Raw genomic sequence first — 17,006 nt, 5'->3', positions numbered from 1 at the left:
GCAGGGCCATCCGCGCTGCTCTTTTCCCCGCCCAGATTTCGGCAACCAGCCAATCTCGCAAAGTACAGCGGCAAGACCAACCCCTAAACTCTAGGCTTGCCGATTACCGCCTGGCCTGCCAGCTAGGTGGCGCGGATGATGACCTGCTCATCATTCGCAACCTCCCCTTGCTCTTGTCAGACTCGGCGCGAGCCTGGCTCGAGCACCTTCCTCCCTCGCAAATCCACGACTGGCGCGACTTGGTTAGGATCTTCGTCGGGAACTTCCAGGGCACATACGTGCGCCCTGGGAACTCCTGGGATCTTAAGAGCTGCCGCTAGAAGCCAGACGAGTCTCTCTGAGACTTCATCCGGCCTTCTCCAAACAGTGCACCGAGTTGCCCAGCAGTCGGCGACTCGGAGATCGTCCAGGCTTTCCTCTCCGGCACCACCTGCCGAGACCTGGTTCGAGAGTTAGGTCAGAACGTACCACGCTCCGCTGCTGCGCTCCTCGACATCGCCACCAACTTCGCCTCGGGCGAGGAGGCTGTCGGAGCCATCTTCCCCGACAGCGACACCAAGGGAAAGCGGAGGGACGAGGCCCCCGAGGCCTCGGCCTCCCACCTCCCCAAGAGAAAGAAAAAGGGGTGCCTAGGGAAGCAGGAGGTCCTGGAGGCCGATCTGGTCGGGGCCGCAGAACGCAAGAATCCCTCGAGGCCCCAGAGGCCCTAGGCCTTTCGATGACATGCTCAAGAAACCCTACCCTTACCACCAAGGCCCGGTCAAGCACGCCCTCGAGGATTGCTCCATGCTGCGACGTTACTACGCCTAGGCTCGGGCTCCCCGACGACGACGCCAAGCAGAAGGGCGCCGGCGACCGGGACGAGGACAAGGACGACGGGTTCCCCGAGGTACGCAACGCCTTCATGATCTTCGGTGGACCCTCGGCGTGCCTTACGGCGCGGCAGCGCAAGAGGGAACGCCGAGAAGTCTTCTCGATCAAGGTAGCCACCCCCTAGTACCTCGACTGGTCTCGGGAGGCGATCACCTTCGATCGAGATGACCACCCTGACCATGTTCCGAATCCCGGGCAGTACCCACTGGCAACACCCGACTCTCCAAGGTGTTGATGGACGGAGGCAGCGGACCTCAACATCCTCTACGTCAATACCCTGGAGCTCTTGGAGATCGACCGGTCGAGGCTCCAAGGCGACGTCGCCCCCTTCCACGGCATCGTGCCAGGGAAGCGCACGCGACCCATCGAGCGCATCGACCTTCCCGTCTGCTTTGGCACCCCCTCCAACTACCTCAAGGAAGTCCTTACCTTCGAGGTAGTCGGGTTCGGGGGAGCCTACCACGCCATCCTGGGGCGGCCGTGCTACGCCAAGTTCATGGCAGTCCCCAACTATACCTACCTCAAGCTCAAGATGCCAGGCCCCAGTGGTATCATCATGGTTGAGTCCACGTACGAACATGCATACGACTGCGACGTTGAGTGCATCGAGTACGCCGAGGCTCTTGCGGAGGCCGAGACCCTCATCGCCCACCTCGACCAACTCAGTGGCGAGGCGCCTGACTCCAAGCGTCGCGCGGGGGCGTTCGAGCCTGCGGAAGCCATCAAACTCGTCCCGGTCGACCCCGCCTACCCCGACGACCGAGCACTGAGGATCAGCGCCACCCTCGACATCAAATAGGAAGCCGTGCTCATCGACTTTCTCTGTGCAAACGCTGACATATTCGCATGGAGTCCCTCGAACATGCCGGGCATACCGAGGGAGATCGCCGAGCACGCCCTGGACATCCGGGCCGGATCTAGACCGGCGAGGCAATGCCTGCGCCGCTTCGACGAGGAAAAGCATAGGGCCATCGGTGAGGAGATACAGAAACTCTTGATGGCCGGATTCATCAAAGAAGTGTCCCACCCAGAGTGGTTGGCTAACCCCATGTTAGTCAAGAAGAAAAATGGGAAATGGAGAATGTGCGTAGACTACACTGGTTTGAACAAAGCCTGTCCAAAAGTCCCCTTTCCATTACCCCGAATTGATCAAATCGTTGATTCCACTGTAGGGTGCGAGACCTTGTCTTTCCTTTATGCGTATTCTGGTTACCATCAAATCAAGATGAAAGAGTCAGACCAGCTCATGACTTCTTTCATCACACCATTCGGCATGTACTGCTACGTGACTATGCCTTTCGGCCTCAGAAACGCAGGTGCCATGTACCAGCGGTGCATGACCCAGGTCTTTGGCGACAACATTGGGTGGACCGTCGAGGCCTACGTAGACGACATCGTGGTCAAGACCCAGAAAAGCCGAGGATCTCATCGACGACTTGAGGATAACCTTCAAATGCCTTAGAGAGAAGGGCATCAAGCTCAATCCCGAGAAGTGTGTGTTCGGGGTCCCCCGAGGCATGCTCTTGGGGTTCATAGTCTCGGAACGCGGCATCGAAGCCAACCCAGAGAAGGTCTCAGCCATAACCAGCATGGGACCAATCAGAGACCTCAAGGGAGTACAGAGGGTCATGGGATGCCTTGCGGCCCTGAGCCGCTTCATCTCGCGCCTCGGCGAAAAAGGTTTGCCTCTGTACCGACTCTTGAGAAAATCCGAGCATTTTTCTTGGACCCCCGAGGCCGAAGAAGCCCTCGACAGACTCAAGAGGCTGCTCACAAATCCTCCCGTCCTAGTACCCCCTGGCCAGGGACGAGGCCCTTTTACTCTACGTCGCCGCAACTGACCCAAGTGGTCAGCGCTGCCGTAGTAGTAGAGAGGCAGGAAGAGGGGCATGCTCTACCCACCCAACGTCCTATTTATTTCATCAGCGAGGTGCTCTCCGAGACCAAAGCACGCTACCCTCACATCCAGAAGCTGGTCTACGCTGTGGTCCTAGCCCGGCGCAAATTGCGTCACTACTTCGAGTCGCAGCCTAGTGACTGTGGTGTCATCTTTCCCCCTGGGCGAGATAGTTCATAACCGGGAGGCCTCGGGCAGGATAGCCAAGTGGGCCGTCGAGCTTATGGGGGAAACCTTGACTTTTGTGCCTCGAAAAGCGATCAAGTCTCAGGTCTTGGCTGATTTCATGGCTGAGTGGACAGACACCCTAACTGCCACCTGCTCAAATTCAGACAGAGTGCTGGACCCTGTACTTTGATGGATCCCTGATGAAGACCGGGGCAGGCATGGGTCTGCTCTTCATTTCGCCCCTCGGAGTACACATGCGCTACAGTGGTGTGGCTCCACTTCGCCGCCTCCAACAACGTGGCCGAGTACGAGGCCCTCATCAACGGTTTGCAAGTCACCATCAAACTTGGGGCACGGCGCCTCGACGTCCGAGGTGACTCGAGGCTCATCATAGATCAAGTGATGAAGGAGTCAAATTGCCTCGACCCCAAAATGGAGGCTTACTGCAAGTTGGTACGACGCCTGGATGACAAGTTCGACGGTCTTGAACTAAATCACATCGCACGGAAGTACAACGAGGCCGCCGACGAGCTGGCAAAAATGGCCTCGGCACGGGCACCGGTCCCCCCGAACGTCTTTGCCAGAGACCTCCATAGGCCTTCCATTAACTACACCTTGGTAACAGAGGGGGGCCCACCGGTGGAAACCACGGCGAAACTCGACGCCCCCTCCACTATCGAGACCCCCTCGACCGAGCCCGAGGTCATGGAAGTCAACACCGAGCCTCCGCAGACTGATCAGAATGCGGATTGGTGAATCCCGTTCCTCGATTGGCTTGATCGGGGGGAGCTTCCTGGCGATAGAATCGAAGCACGACGGCTTGCGTGCTGAGCCAAGACCTACGCCCTCTACAATGACGAATTGTACAGGCGAAGTCCCTCAGGTGTCCTCCAACGATGCATCACTGCCGAGGCGGGCCGAGCCCTGCTTTGGGACTTGCACGCAGGCGCCTGCGGGCACCATGCGGCGCCTCGGACGCTCGTGGGGAACGCTTTCCGCCAAGGGTTCTACTGGCCGACGCGGTCGCCGACGCTACCAAGCTAGTACGCTCCTGCGAAGGATGCCAGTACTATGCTCGGCAGACACATCTCCAGGCCCTGGCCCTTGCAAACCATCCCCATCACATGGCCGTTCGTCGTATGGGGGCTCGACATGGTCAGGCCTATACAGAAGGCCCCCGGGGGCTACACCCATCTACTGGTATCAATCGACAAGTTCTCCAAATGGATCGAGGCTCGTCCGATCAATCGAATCAAATCCGAGCAGGCGGTGCTGTTCTTCACTGACATTATCCACAGATTTGGGGTCCCCAACACCATCATCACCGACAACGGGACATAGTTCACTGACAAAAAGTTCCTGACGTTTTGCGACGACCACCACATCCGTGTGGCCTGGTCGGCCTATAGGACACCCAAGGACCAACGGCCAAGTAGAGCGTGCCAACGGCATGATCCTACAAGGCCTCAAGCCAAGGATTCACAACCGGTTGAAAAAGTTTGGCAAGAAATGGCTCGCCGAACTCCCAGTCGGTCATCTAGAGCCTGAGGAACACTCCAAGCCAAGCCACGGGGTTCACGCCTTTCTTCCTGGTCTATGGGGCCGAGGCCATCCTCCCCACTGACTTGGAATATGGTTCCCTGAGGCTACAAGCCTATAACGAACAAAGTAACCGCACCACCCGAGAGGACGCCCTTGATCAACTGGAGGAAGCCTGAGACGTCGCGCTACTACACTCGGCCAAATACCAGCAGAGCCTACGGTGCTATCAGGCCCGACGCGTCCGAGGCCGAGACTTGAAGGTAGGCGACCTGGTGTTGAGACTAGCATAGAGCAATAAGGGCCCCCACAAGCTGACCCCGCCATGGGAAGGACCGTACATCATCGCCCAAGTACTGAAGCCCGGGACCTACAAGCTGGCCAACGAGAAGGGCGAAGTCTTCACCAACGCTTGGAACATAGAACAGCTACGTCGCTTTTATCCCTAAATTTCCAAGCATTGTATATGTCGTTTCTCGAAATACAATTAAAAAGCGTTCTTTAGTTGGTCTAATTTTTCGAGAAACCCCCGAGCCCATCGTAGGGCTCGGCAATACAGTAACACGACAAGGGAGACTCGGCCCTGCCTTCGGCAGAACCAAGCCTCCCTCGGGGGCTAGATGGGGGACTCCCCCTAGGTCCCACGCACCAGTTCTTCAGTTGTTTTTCGCAAAAATTCCTACGCCAAGACTCTAGCAGGCTCTGATGAATCAGTTGTAAAAACCCCTCGGACCAAGGTCTGTTTCCTAAGCAAGAGGCCGGTAGAGTCGCGAGATGGCCTACGCCCCCGGGCTACGGCACTCCCTCACTACCTCTCGCCCAAGGGACGGCTTAGGCCCCAAGGAGGTGTTTTGCAAACGAAATCTGATCAGGAGCAACAGAGGGCAGAGGCTCGAAAACATAAGAAAAACAACTAAGAAACACAAATACTTTAGAAATAAAAGCCTCGACGGCCACAAGCGTTACGATACAAAAATAACTCCTACTCTATTTTTACATAGCCCCAGGGGCCCAGATCAAGGCTCAGGGCCTTCTACACCGGCAGATGGTAGGGGAGGAACCACCTCCTCTTCGAAGAGTGTCACCAGCGCCGTGCCAGGGCCTTCCGCCGCCTCCATCAGCTTCGTGACCGCCGCGTCAGCCTCCTCGTCATCATTAGGCAGGACATACCCATCACTGATGGCCGGGAGGTCGACACCGACATAGTGAGAAGAGATGATGGCCAGCGCGCGCTTGACACCCTGTGTGCAGCGCTCCTCGGAGCCGCTCGCGCATCTGGTTGCTCAGCGCGATCAAACGGCTCCCCAGGGAGCTGCCTGACTGAACCCCTTCAACCTCCAGGGCCTCGTAGGTAGGAAAGGGCAGCACGCTTCAGCACCTCGTGCTCCCCGATCTCGGTCTCAAGCACCGTCTGCACCATGCTGGAAGCCTCGGCAGCCTGAGTAACCTCCGCCTCTGACTCTGCACCGCGGAAAATGGAATGAGGTTGAGTGAGGGAAAAAACAACCTAAGTTAGGGGTGGAAGCCCACGGAACTCACCCTTGGCCTTCTGCTCCCAGCGTCGGGTCTTGACCTGATAGGCCTCGGCTTTCTCCTTCTAGCGTAGGGCCTCGGCCCGGGAAGCCTCGGCCTCCTCCTTCAAGCGCTGGGCCTCGACCCGAGAAGCCTCGGCTGCCCTAGAAGCTTCACTCCCCAGCTCTGCGTCACACAAGGGAGTTAGGGAGCGAACATAAGGAAAAGAAAACAAAATGAGGGGACTCAAACTCACCCTCAACCGTCCCCCTCCAAACCATAGCCTCGGTTCGTGAGGCCTCAGCTGCAGCAAGGGCCTCATCTAAGGCACCTTTCGTCAGCTGGTGCGACCCCTGTTCCGCCCCCAGCTGCCCTATGAGAGCCACGACCGAGGCTGTAGCTTCAATGGCTCAGCCCCTGAAGGCATCCCTATCGCTGACTACGCGGGTGAGCTCCTCCTCCAACTCCTTCACCCACGCCGCCAGAGGGGCGAGCTGCGTCTGGGCCGTGGCCGCCTCGACCTTTGTGTCGGTGCAACGAAGGCGGAGGTCCTCTACCTCCGCGCTTCGCGCCGACAGGAGCTCGTTGGCGCCGGCAAGAAGGCCCTTCTGCCGCTGAAGCTGGTCCCAGACGCCCCTCTCCCACCAGAGAAAGACTAACTTCCCAAGGGACCGGGTCTTGAGCTCCTGGGGAAGCAGAATAGGGCTCATTGATTGCAACAAAACCAGAAAGGGACAACGTCGCGCGAGAAAGGAAAACACGAACCTAGGCGACTCCGGGCAGTTCGTCGGCCACCACAGACAGGGCCATCCATAGCGACCGCTCCGCCAGCTGGCGGTATTGCTCGAAGGTGCCCCAGCGCCCGCCCTCGGCTGCGTCCTCAAGGGCGAATAGAGGCTCCCCCTTAGGGTCGTCCTAGCTTCGCCACAGTACTCGCGGGTGATCCCACCCGCGAGGCTCGGGTCGTGCCCGCACGAGGGCCGAGCTTCCCTCGTCCAAGACCGGCGCCGGCTGTTCCACGGCACCAGCATCCTCGTCGTCGACCACCTCCCGTGCCCGGGAAGTATCGTCGGAGGAGATCGGATAGACCTCCGCCTCCCGGGTGCTCTCTCACAACAGCGGCGGCCCCTGAACCAAGGGCGTCACCGAGGCCTCCGCCGCCTTCATCTTCGCCTCCTGGACAGATGGCCTCGCCGCCATCACAACGGCCTTGGTGGTCTCGGGGGCTCCGGCCTCCGAGACTATGGCCTCAACGGTCTCGGGGGCTCCGACCTCCGCCATCGTGGCCTCGGAGAACGCAGAAGCACTGACCGCGGCCACTGTGGTCTCGGCGGTCTTGGGTGCCCTGTCCTCCATCGCCTCAGCCTCGGAGACCCCGGGGGCCTCGGCAACCAAGGGCACGCCGGCCCCATCCGACTTGTGAGCCTCACCCCCACGGGGCGGAAGCGCTCCCTCCCTCGTCTATGTAGGGGTGGCCTCAGCAGCCCCTCCTTGGGTGGCCGGCTCCTTCGGGTCGACCCTCGCCGACGCCACGCCGCGTTGGATAGCGGCTTGTGCCTCCGCCACCCAGTGGGCGGAGGAGCCGGGGCTCGCCTTGAGCGCCTTAAGGGGCGCCAAGGGGAGCTCGTCCGCAGGCCGCTTCCGACTAAGGAAAAATAACCTACAGGGTCAGCGCGAGACCAAAAAAGCGAACGAAAGGCACTATGACCCTACCAAAAATACACTTACCTTGAACGGGGCGGCAACCGCTTCGCCACGGCAAACCTCGTCCGCAACGGCGGAGGCGGCGGCAGAGGCGTCGCCTCCATATCCATCGGCGCCGGTCGGTCCCCAATGGACCTCGGCGCCCCTTCGGTCCTCTGCAGGGGCGGTGGCGTCGCCTCCACTGCCGCTTGTTCCACCACGGCCGCCGAGCCCACCGGGCTGACGACGCGTTTGCCCAACACCCGTGCCTCAGGCGTGTCGGCCTCGGCCCCAGAGTGGGCAACCGCCGACCCCGGGTCCGCTTCTCCTCCTCCTCCCGGGAGTGCCGGGCTGCTTGCCAACGCCCCGGGCACCACCTCCACTACGTCAGGAAGGTGGTCCAGGGGACCTCGCCCCACCTCGCCCCCATCATCCCCGTCCGAGGCCTCTGTCGACAGTGACGTCGATGGGGATTCCTCCAGCGGGAGACCATCCTTCCTTTGTTGACGGCGGCGCTTATCCAGCTCCTCGCGCGCGAGGATTTGCTTCGTGCGCTTTGCCGCCTTGGCGTCTTTCCGCTTTTTCTGCGCGTCGGCGTGCACGCGGTTGATCGCCCGCTGCCTCGCGTCCTCAGGAACAGGCGGCGGAGAGGAGCGCACGTCCCTCATCCCCTGCAGGAACAACGGACGTGCATGAGGAAACAAAGGGAAAGGGGAGATTGAGGAGGCTCAGAGGCTACAGCGGCACACGACTTACCAGCAAGAGGAACCCCCGCGACGGCCGCATCGCGATAGGGGTCAAGTTGCCGCCCCTCAGCTTCGCCTCTACCGTCTCCCCCACCCGACAAAGAATTTCCTCGTCGGAAAGGGCGGAGGAGGACATCCGGGTGCCCTCAATGGGCTCACCCAGCTTCATCTCAAACAGCCGCTGCCGCCGAGCCATCAGCGGCAGCACCCTCCGGTGGTGGAAGGCGGCCACGACCACAGCCACGGTGAGACCGTGGCCCCACAACCTCGCTAGCCCCTCTAGAAGCGGCTGCAGCTTGGGCTAGTCATCCTTCGGGACGCCGTACTTCCATCTCTTCGGGCAACTCCCCACAATCCGCCCAGTGTAGGGGGGAAGTCCTCCGTCGTCATTGCGAAGGTAGAACCAACTCGTGTACCACCAGCGATTGGAGGACACGAGTTGGGCCGGGATGTAGAGGTGTAGGCGGTCCTGGCGCACTTGGAGAGTGCAGCCGTCGGCCCTCGTCGCCTTCCTCTTACCCGACGTGCCCGTCGGCTTGGTAGTGTGCCCTGCCCGGAATAGGTGGAGCCACAACTCCCAATGGGGAGCAATCCCCAAATACCCCTCGCAGACAGCAACAAAGATAGCCGCCTGAGCGATGGAGTTGGGATTGAAGTTGTGGAGCTCCACGCCGTAGTAGTGCGGGAGCGCCCGCATGAACCGATCCGTCGGGACGCCGAGGCCGTGCTCGTGAAAGGAGACGAAGCTCACGACGTAGCCGTCGCGAGGCCTCGGCTCTGGCTCGCCATACGGAGCAATCCACTCTGGCCTGGTGGGGTCTATCACCGGGCGAAGGAGTCCACCGTCGACAAGCGACTGAAGCATCTCCTAGGTGACGTCCGACGGATCCTAGGGGTCCGCCTCAACAACGACGATGTCGCCGGCCATGGGTGCGATGGAGGAATCGGGTGCGGCGGTGAGTTTTCTCTCTCTCCCATGCTCTCGCTTTTTTCTCGCTTTCTCCCTAGGCTCGCTCTTCTCTCCTCTTCTTCCCGGCACCCACTGCTCTAGCGACTGGCTCGGCGGAGGCAGTGCAAATGCAGGCAAGGTAAGACGAGGAGGGGCGAGACTCTTCGGGTATTTATGCAGGGAGGGAGGCGAAATGAACGGGCGACGAAATCAGGGAAGTCCCCCCCCCCGATCCGGCGCAGTTAACCACGAGCCGATTTCGCCGGCCCACGCGCCCACGTCTCCCTCATTAAATGCGGGAGCAGTTACGTCCCATCCACCACGTCACGCTCGGCCACTACGGCAGCAGGCGTCGTTTCGCCTCTCCAGGAAACCGCCTCAAAAGGCGTGCCACCCGTTGCCGAGCCAATAGGGGAGATATTCCCCATGGCCTATTCCTTTCATATGAAGGAACCAGGCTCTGAGCCTATTACGGTCCAGGGGTTCGAAGGCTGGGCCCCAAAAGGTTTCGACAGCCGCCCCAGGATAACAGAGTCAGGGACGACCGCGGGCGAGCCTATACGGGGCCGAGACCCAAGCAAGCAAAACGCTTGGGACGCCCAAAGTCGTGTCCGAGACCGGTAGGAAGGTCTCCGAATGGGATCCCACCGTAGGGAGGCACCGAGCCACCGAGGCCCAGCGAACGGCCTCGGCACCCACTAGAGAAATCCTCTGGTACTCTTGGAGTGTATCTCTGGACCGCTAGCCATCCCCTAGTGAACGGGGTTTGGGCCTCCACTCGGACTACCCGATAACAGCTCACCGGAAGTGCCACTGCTCGTGCCCACCGAGGGTAGCGAGGCACATTCCACCCCTCCTTCCGAGCAAAAAGGAAGCGTGAGGGTCGCACAAAAAGTCAGGGGAACCCCCGACGGCCTTCTCGCTCTATGCAGAGGCTAGGGGGCTCTTCCTGCAACCTTGCCGAGACCCAGCGACCCTGGCTCGCACTCGAAGGGGCTCGGCAAAACAAACCCTCCTTCCGAGCAGAAAGGAAGCGTGAGGGTCGTACAAAAAGATAGGAGAGCTCCTGATGGCCCTCTCACCCTGTGCAGAGGCTAGGGGGCTCTTCCTGCAAATATACCGAGACCCCACGACCCGGGCTCACGCCCAAAGGGGCCTCAGCAAACAAACCCTCACGCGCGAGGGGCGTATAAAAAGCCAGGGGAACTCCCGACGGCCCTCTCACGCAGAGGCTAGGGGCTCTTCCTGCAACCTTGCCGAGACCAGAATGGGCTCGGCAAACAAACACTCCGTCCGAACGAAAAGGATATGTGAGAGTCGGACGAAAAAGCCAGGGGACCCCTGACCGCCCTCCTGCTCCTGGCGGAGGCTCGGGGGCTCCTGCACCCAAGACAAAGACAAACGGTCTAAGTCCGCGCTAGAGGTCTCGTTACAAACACGATAAAGGGCACCGAGCCCGTTACAGTCCAGGGGTTTGAAGGCTGGGCCTCCAAGAGGTTTCGATAGCCGCCTAGGGCAACAGAGTCAGGGATGACTTCGGGGCGAGCCTACGAATGGCCGAGGCCCGAGCGAGCAGTCGCCCGGGGCGTCCTAAGTCGTGTCTGAGACCGGCAGGGAAGTCTCCGAATGGGATCCCACCGTAGGGAGGCACCGAGCCACCGAGGCCCAGCGAACGGCCTCGGCACCCACTAGAGAAACCCTCTGGTACTCTTGGAGTGCGTCCCTAGACCACTAGCCATCCCCTAGCGAACGGGGTATGGGCCTCCACTCGGACTCACCCGATAACAGCTCACCGGAAGTGTCCACGCTCGTGCCCATCAAGGGTAGCATGGCACATTCCACCCCTCCTTCCGAGCGAAAAGGAAGCGTGAGGGTCGTACCCAAAGTCAGGGGGGGCCCTGATGAACCTCTCGCTCCGTGCGGAGGCTAGAGGGCTTTTCCTGCAACCTCGCCGAGACCCCCACAACCCGAACTTGCGATTATGGGCTCGGCAAATGCGATAAAAACTACTCGCTCAAATGCGAAAATGAAAAAAGCCCCTGGAGGAGTAACTCCACTCCTCTAGGGCCTCGGGGGCTACACCCGGTGGGTGCGCTCGCGCGCACCCACCGGAACCTCAAAAAACAAAACCCAATTCCTACGGAGCGGGTATAAACCAAGCCTCGGCAAACCCTCAGGGAGAGTGCACGCACTCCCCCGGAGGCTCAGGGGCTACTGTCGGGTACCTTAGAACGGGGTACCCCAAGCAAACATCAAAGGGGTCGCTAAAGTCCCATCAAAAAACAAAGCTAGAAGGTAAGCCGTGGGCCCCTCACCCGCCACGTCCGAGCCCACCAGGCCCTCCGCCTCGCCTCGAGCCTCACGCAGGAGGTCTCGGCATCCTAACGCAATCTCCGTCTCACGCGAGGCTCCCCACGGGAGGCCTCAGTAGGGAACACGATCTCCGCCTCGCGCGAGGCTCTCCACGGAAGGCCTCGGCAGGGGGTGCATTCTCCATATCGCGTGAGGCCTCTCGCAGAAGGCCTCGGCAAGGAGTCCGATCTCCGTCTCGCGTGAGGCCTCATTCTCTGTGTCGCTCGAGGTCAGTTCATCCGCAGCCATCGCCCCCCCGCCTCGACTAACCCTCCCGACATTGTGTCATGTCTCATTAATACTTCAACCACTCCCGCAATCTCAGCCGGACGATGGCTCGATGCCACAGAATGGCTGATGGGACCCAAGGTCGCATCAGCGCCATACTGGCTGGGACAGGGTACGGCGGGGATTATCAGCCACTGTGTTCTGACGCTGTGCCCACGATCAGCGCCCACACTGCACAGTGTCCCACGATCCCTGCCTCAAAAATAACATCGCACGGACAACTTGGCCCGGGTCATCACCACCTCCAAGCCGGCGCACCAGATCAGCCGCCCACTCGGGGCCTCGGCACTATGCACCAAGGTCTCAGCTATCTCGGGGTTTGTGCCCGCCGAGACCCCCCACTGCGGTGCAGCCTCGGCACCAACCAAGCCTCAGCCTCATGCACAGTTCGTCCACAGCGGCTTGCACGTTCACCGCTGCACCCACTCCGAGGCAGCCCAGGGGCTCCCATGACGCACAGGGTCGGACGTGACCAGCACGTCGCCCTAGTGCTCCAGGACTGATCACTCCGACGACCATGCCGCCACAGAAACAGGACACAGGGCTTGGACACACCACCCTTGTTGGCACGACGCCGTATAGTTAACACATGTACTGTCCTTGTCCTCCCTTCAACTATAAAAGGAGGGGACTTGGGCCACTTAGAGAGGTACTGGAAGAGAAGAACACCCTGTAACACACACACGCGCACACATCCCAGCCGCCTGAGAGCAACGTCTCAAGCAGCCCACACGACACCTTGCCGAGACCTGGGACTAGCTCCCTCTCTCCCCCAGCTTGTAACCCCCTACTACAAGCACTTCGGTGCAAGGAATACAAGATCGATCTCTCAGACTGGACGTAGGGCATCGATTGCCTGAACCAGTATAAACCTTGTGTCTCTTTGCATCACCATCCGGGATTAGAGGCACGTAGTTCAAATTCACTGGTTGGTTGAGGACCCCCCGGTCCGAAACACCGACAATAGACAAATTACATCTGCAAGGTCCATAGCTCCAACAAGTTAGAAAATAATAATAAAAAATCTAGAATTGAAAATTGAATTGTCTTCGGAACTAAAACAAACTAAAGAAGTTTTGCTGAGCCGCTAGTGGTCGTGCTTGTCTGAAATTAAACTACATGCTGATCAACAGTATTGGACGAAATGGTCTATTTAAATGGCCACAGGATACACCGTATGTTTGAAGAAACTGCATGAGTTTGATAGCTACTGCTCGAAGGCCCTGCAAATGGTAATATGTCAAAGAAAGTTAACCTTCCAAACTAACAAATATGCATTAAGGTAGCGTGCCCATGCGTTGTTACGGAACAGCTAAACTTTTATACTAAAAATACATGGATCGCACGATAAGATAACAATACTATAAAATTAAATACCGACATTAAAGTGATATTTAATCTAAAAGGCAAAGTTCGTGAAATTAACACAGTCACGGAGCGCGGCGTCGCAAGCTCACAAACTCTACTGTATAGACTTTTTCGTGATGCGACTAAGATAATATTTTATATCGGTAGAAAGAAATCTCCGATATCTATTTCTTTCGTACGCCAATAAATCCATGAATAAGTTCTGTCGTATCTTCATATCATCCTGTACACAAGTTCGAGTATATATATAAATATTAATTCCTGTCACATGGGTAATACTGCGTATAAATATGTGTGGCTTTAGGACTATTTCACGCAAACATATATTGTAGAATAAGGTATCCACTTGAGTGTCTATGGTAAGATTCACCATCAGCAATATATAGAAATGGTTCAATCATAGGTATTATTATTGCAAGCGACGGATAAAAGTAAAATAGAGGTTATCATAATTGTACATTTGATTCTTCCTAGTTTTTTAAGATGATGATGTCAAGGTAAACTTCAAAATATATCATTTTCATGCATTGTGTCCGGGTACAAGCTAATTCACTATAAAATAATAATTGGAATTTTCTCTCTTAGTTTGAAATTATAAGATATTTTGGTTTTTCTAGATATATTGTTTTAATTATGTATATCTAAGCATATAAAAAAGTTATGTATCAAGAAAAGCCAAAGCGTCATATAAGTTGGAATTGAGAAAGTAATTTTCCGTAGATTCATTGGTCCACTCTGAATTAGTTAAAAACACTTTTATAAGGAGAAATTATCTGCTCAGAAACCACAAATTCAAGTTTTGCCCCCTATAACACAAAGGTTTTTAAATTTGCTTCACAAAGTCAATCGTCAACTCTTCATTGAGGCGCGATGGCTATCAGTTTTACAACCTCCCAAGCACCATCCAGTTCCAGTCAACCTCTAAATGTCTAAAGTTTTCAACACCCTGTAAGCATCATTCCATGCTCGATCTCAACAAGCTCTGCTTCTAAACCATCCTCTCCAAACTATACAACCTCCCCGTTGCATGATCCCAGGACCTCACTGCTCCGTGCAAGTAGTTTGGGCACAAAGAAACCATCTGCTCATCATCCAGCCCTAGGAGTAGCATGTAATTCTGAAATCATGACACATATCAGATTCTTGGGACATGTCTACACGAGAACCAAGGCATGAAGGGGTGTGATTGGTAAAGAATGGAGAGAGAATGTATGTGGTTGGATAAAAAATTGTTCTGTAGAAACTATCCATTAGGACCATGGTTTCTATATGTAATGTCTATGGAAATTAATAGGTATAGCATTGTGACTGCCCTAATACATTATAGAAACACCAGAATAACTATTTTTCATAGGTAGAAGTACAAGATTGAGAAGCAAATTGTCAAGCTTGTTTGGCTAATCTATGAGCATCTTGTTTAAATATTTGTCAATAAATTGTGGAAAGATAATGTCCAATTAATCAAAATGTACAAGTCAGAGCATGGGCGAGGGAGGGCGCGAGGGTGCAGGCCGGTGCGAGCGAGGGTGAGCTAAGCTGGCGAGGGTGAGTGCTATGGTGAGGCCACAGGATTTATAGCAGAGGATTGATAGTAGTCTCTCTCTTTCCTTTTGTCTTAATTTTCTTTCCTTCTGTGTTAATTCTCTTTTCTTTTGCTCGTTGCCATGTATGCTGGTGCATGCAAACATGCAATGTGTATATGGATAGCACAATAATTTTCTACTTCCTATTTTGCAAACATGCAATATTCAATCAAGGAGACAAATCGCGGGCTTTCCTTTTCTCGCTCGCTCCTTTCCTTTTCTCGCTCGCCCATTGGACAGCGTGGGAGGTGGGATCAATCGCATGGGGTGGCAGACGGACGAACCAAGGCAATTGTCGCACCAAAACAATGTCCACACTTTGTTCTTTTTAGTTGTAGGAGAAGCAACGGTTAGTAACAGGCATGGCACTGCCACACTTACACGCGGAACTGCCGTGGTGCAGCAGTTTTGGGTACAACTGTGGTACTGTCGCGTATCAGAGCACCTCGAGAACACAATGTGAATTTGCAGAATGAAAAGTAGATCAAGTAACTTACTTGTGTTCCTGAGGGTATACAGAGCCTATTTCACCACTTCTCCAATGTTGGAAGCTGAAGCACAAATAGATTGGAAGTAAACTCTAGAATCACATGCAACACAAAGTATAGCACAATACAACCAGCAAGAACACAAGGACAATGGGTTTATCCCTTGGTTTAGTTCACCACCAAGGCTTGCTGACTCTATGTTGTCGAGGAAGCCACCAAGGCTTGGGTTTCACCGAACCCTATCCTCTTCTTCAATCAAGAGAGCAAGTCCCTTGATTGAGCGTTCTTACTAGATGTTGGGAGAGTTTACAAACTTCCCGGAGCACCCACGAGAGGTTGTAGTGCTTCGACAGGCGATGCCTAACTGGCTAGGAGCTCTTGCTCCAAGAATAACGAATGCAACATGCCTCCTTGAACGTGAACCAAGTACTCTAGGAGTTGAAGCTCAGTTTGGCAAGCTCTCTTGTGAATTTTGGAGACCAATCTCTCAAGAAATCACTATGGAATCAAGAGGAGAGGTTGGGGGCCTACAATGGCTTGAGAAGAGCTTGTATGAAGTTTGGTTGAGAGCAAATGCGCTAGATGACCGTTGGAAGAAAGAAGAAAGGGTATAAATACCCCTACCTTCTGGCTAGCCGTTAAGTCACGACAGTGCCACATAAGATGTGGCAGTGCTGCGGTGCAACATAATTATGTGGTACTTCTGCACAAGCCAACCACAGAAGATAGGAGTTAAGCTTTGGCTGGCTTTGCTATGGGTGAGGATTTGTGTATGATGGTTGGAGTTGAGCACTTGGTTACACATTAAAGCTTGTGTATTGCATCTCCCTCGATAGTACGGCGGTTCCTATACTCAACTTCAAAATATAATATGCATTTAAATCTCCATTGAGTCCATCACCGCAACCTTTTATATTTGGGGGCTCCACCACCTCACTTAGTATCCTCATTGTTTTCTCACCTTCTTGTCAACTCGATAAATCTCATTAGTCCTCTAATTATGTGGTCATCATCACAAAAAACCACATTAGAACTTGATTGCACTTGCAATATCCCCTTTTTGTGATTGATGACTATACAATTAGAGCTTACAAAAGAATAAAATATAAATTGAGATTTTTGATCCATGTGTATAGAGACTCCCCCTAAATGTGTGAAGCAAGAATTGAATTCTCAAATTAGCATATATAGGAGGCCAAGTCTCACACATTGAGTTAAGTGTTGGGGCTCCCCCTATATCCATGCTCTTTTGTGGGGTGCTGCACATTGTGTCATGAATTATAAACGTGATGCAAATGACAATTATGCACTTCAACACAAACCAATGCTACCAAACGCGGCATTTTCGCATGTGCACGTGGTATTTTGCGACACTGCCACAGATATGGCACTCAGAGCAACAGAAACAAGCACCACACATACATGATTAGGAAATAAAAGCTACTGTAGAGCTACGAAAAGCACAGATCACATTACGTGTCCACATTGATACATAGAGGTCACAGGTAGATGATAAGGTATATGTTACAACCACCAAAAGAGTTTAAGAACCACTCTCAA

The sequence above is a fragment of the Miscanthus floridulus genome, chromosome 1, assembly GCF_019320115.1.
Source record: "Miscanthus floridulus cultivar M001 chromosome 1, ASM1932011v1, whole genome shotgun sequence".
NCBI lineage: Eukaryota > Viridiplantae > Streptophyta > Magnoliopsida > Poales > Poaceae > Miscanthus > Miscanthus floridulus.
This window is presented reverse-complemented; position numbering follows the sequence as displayed.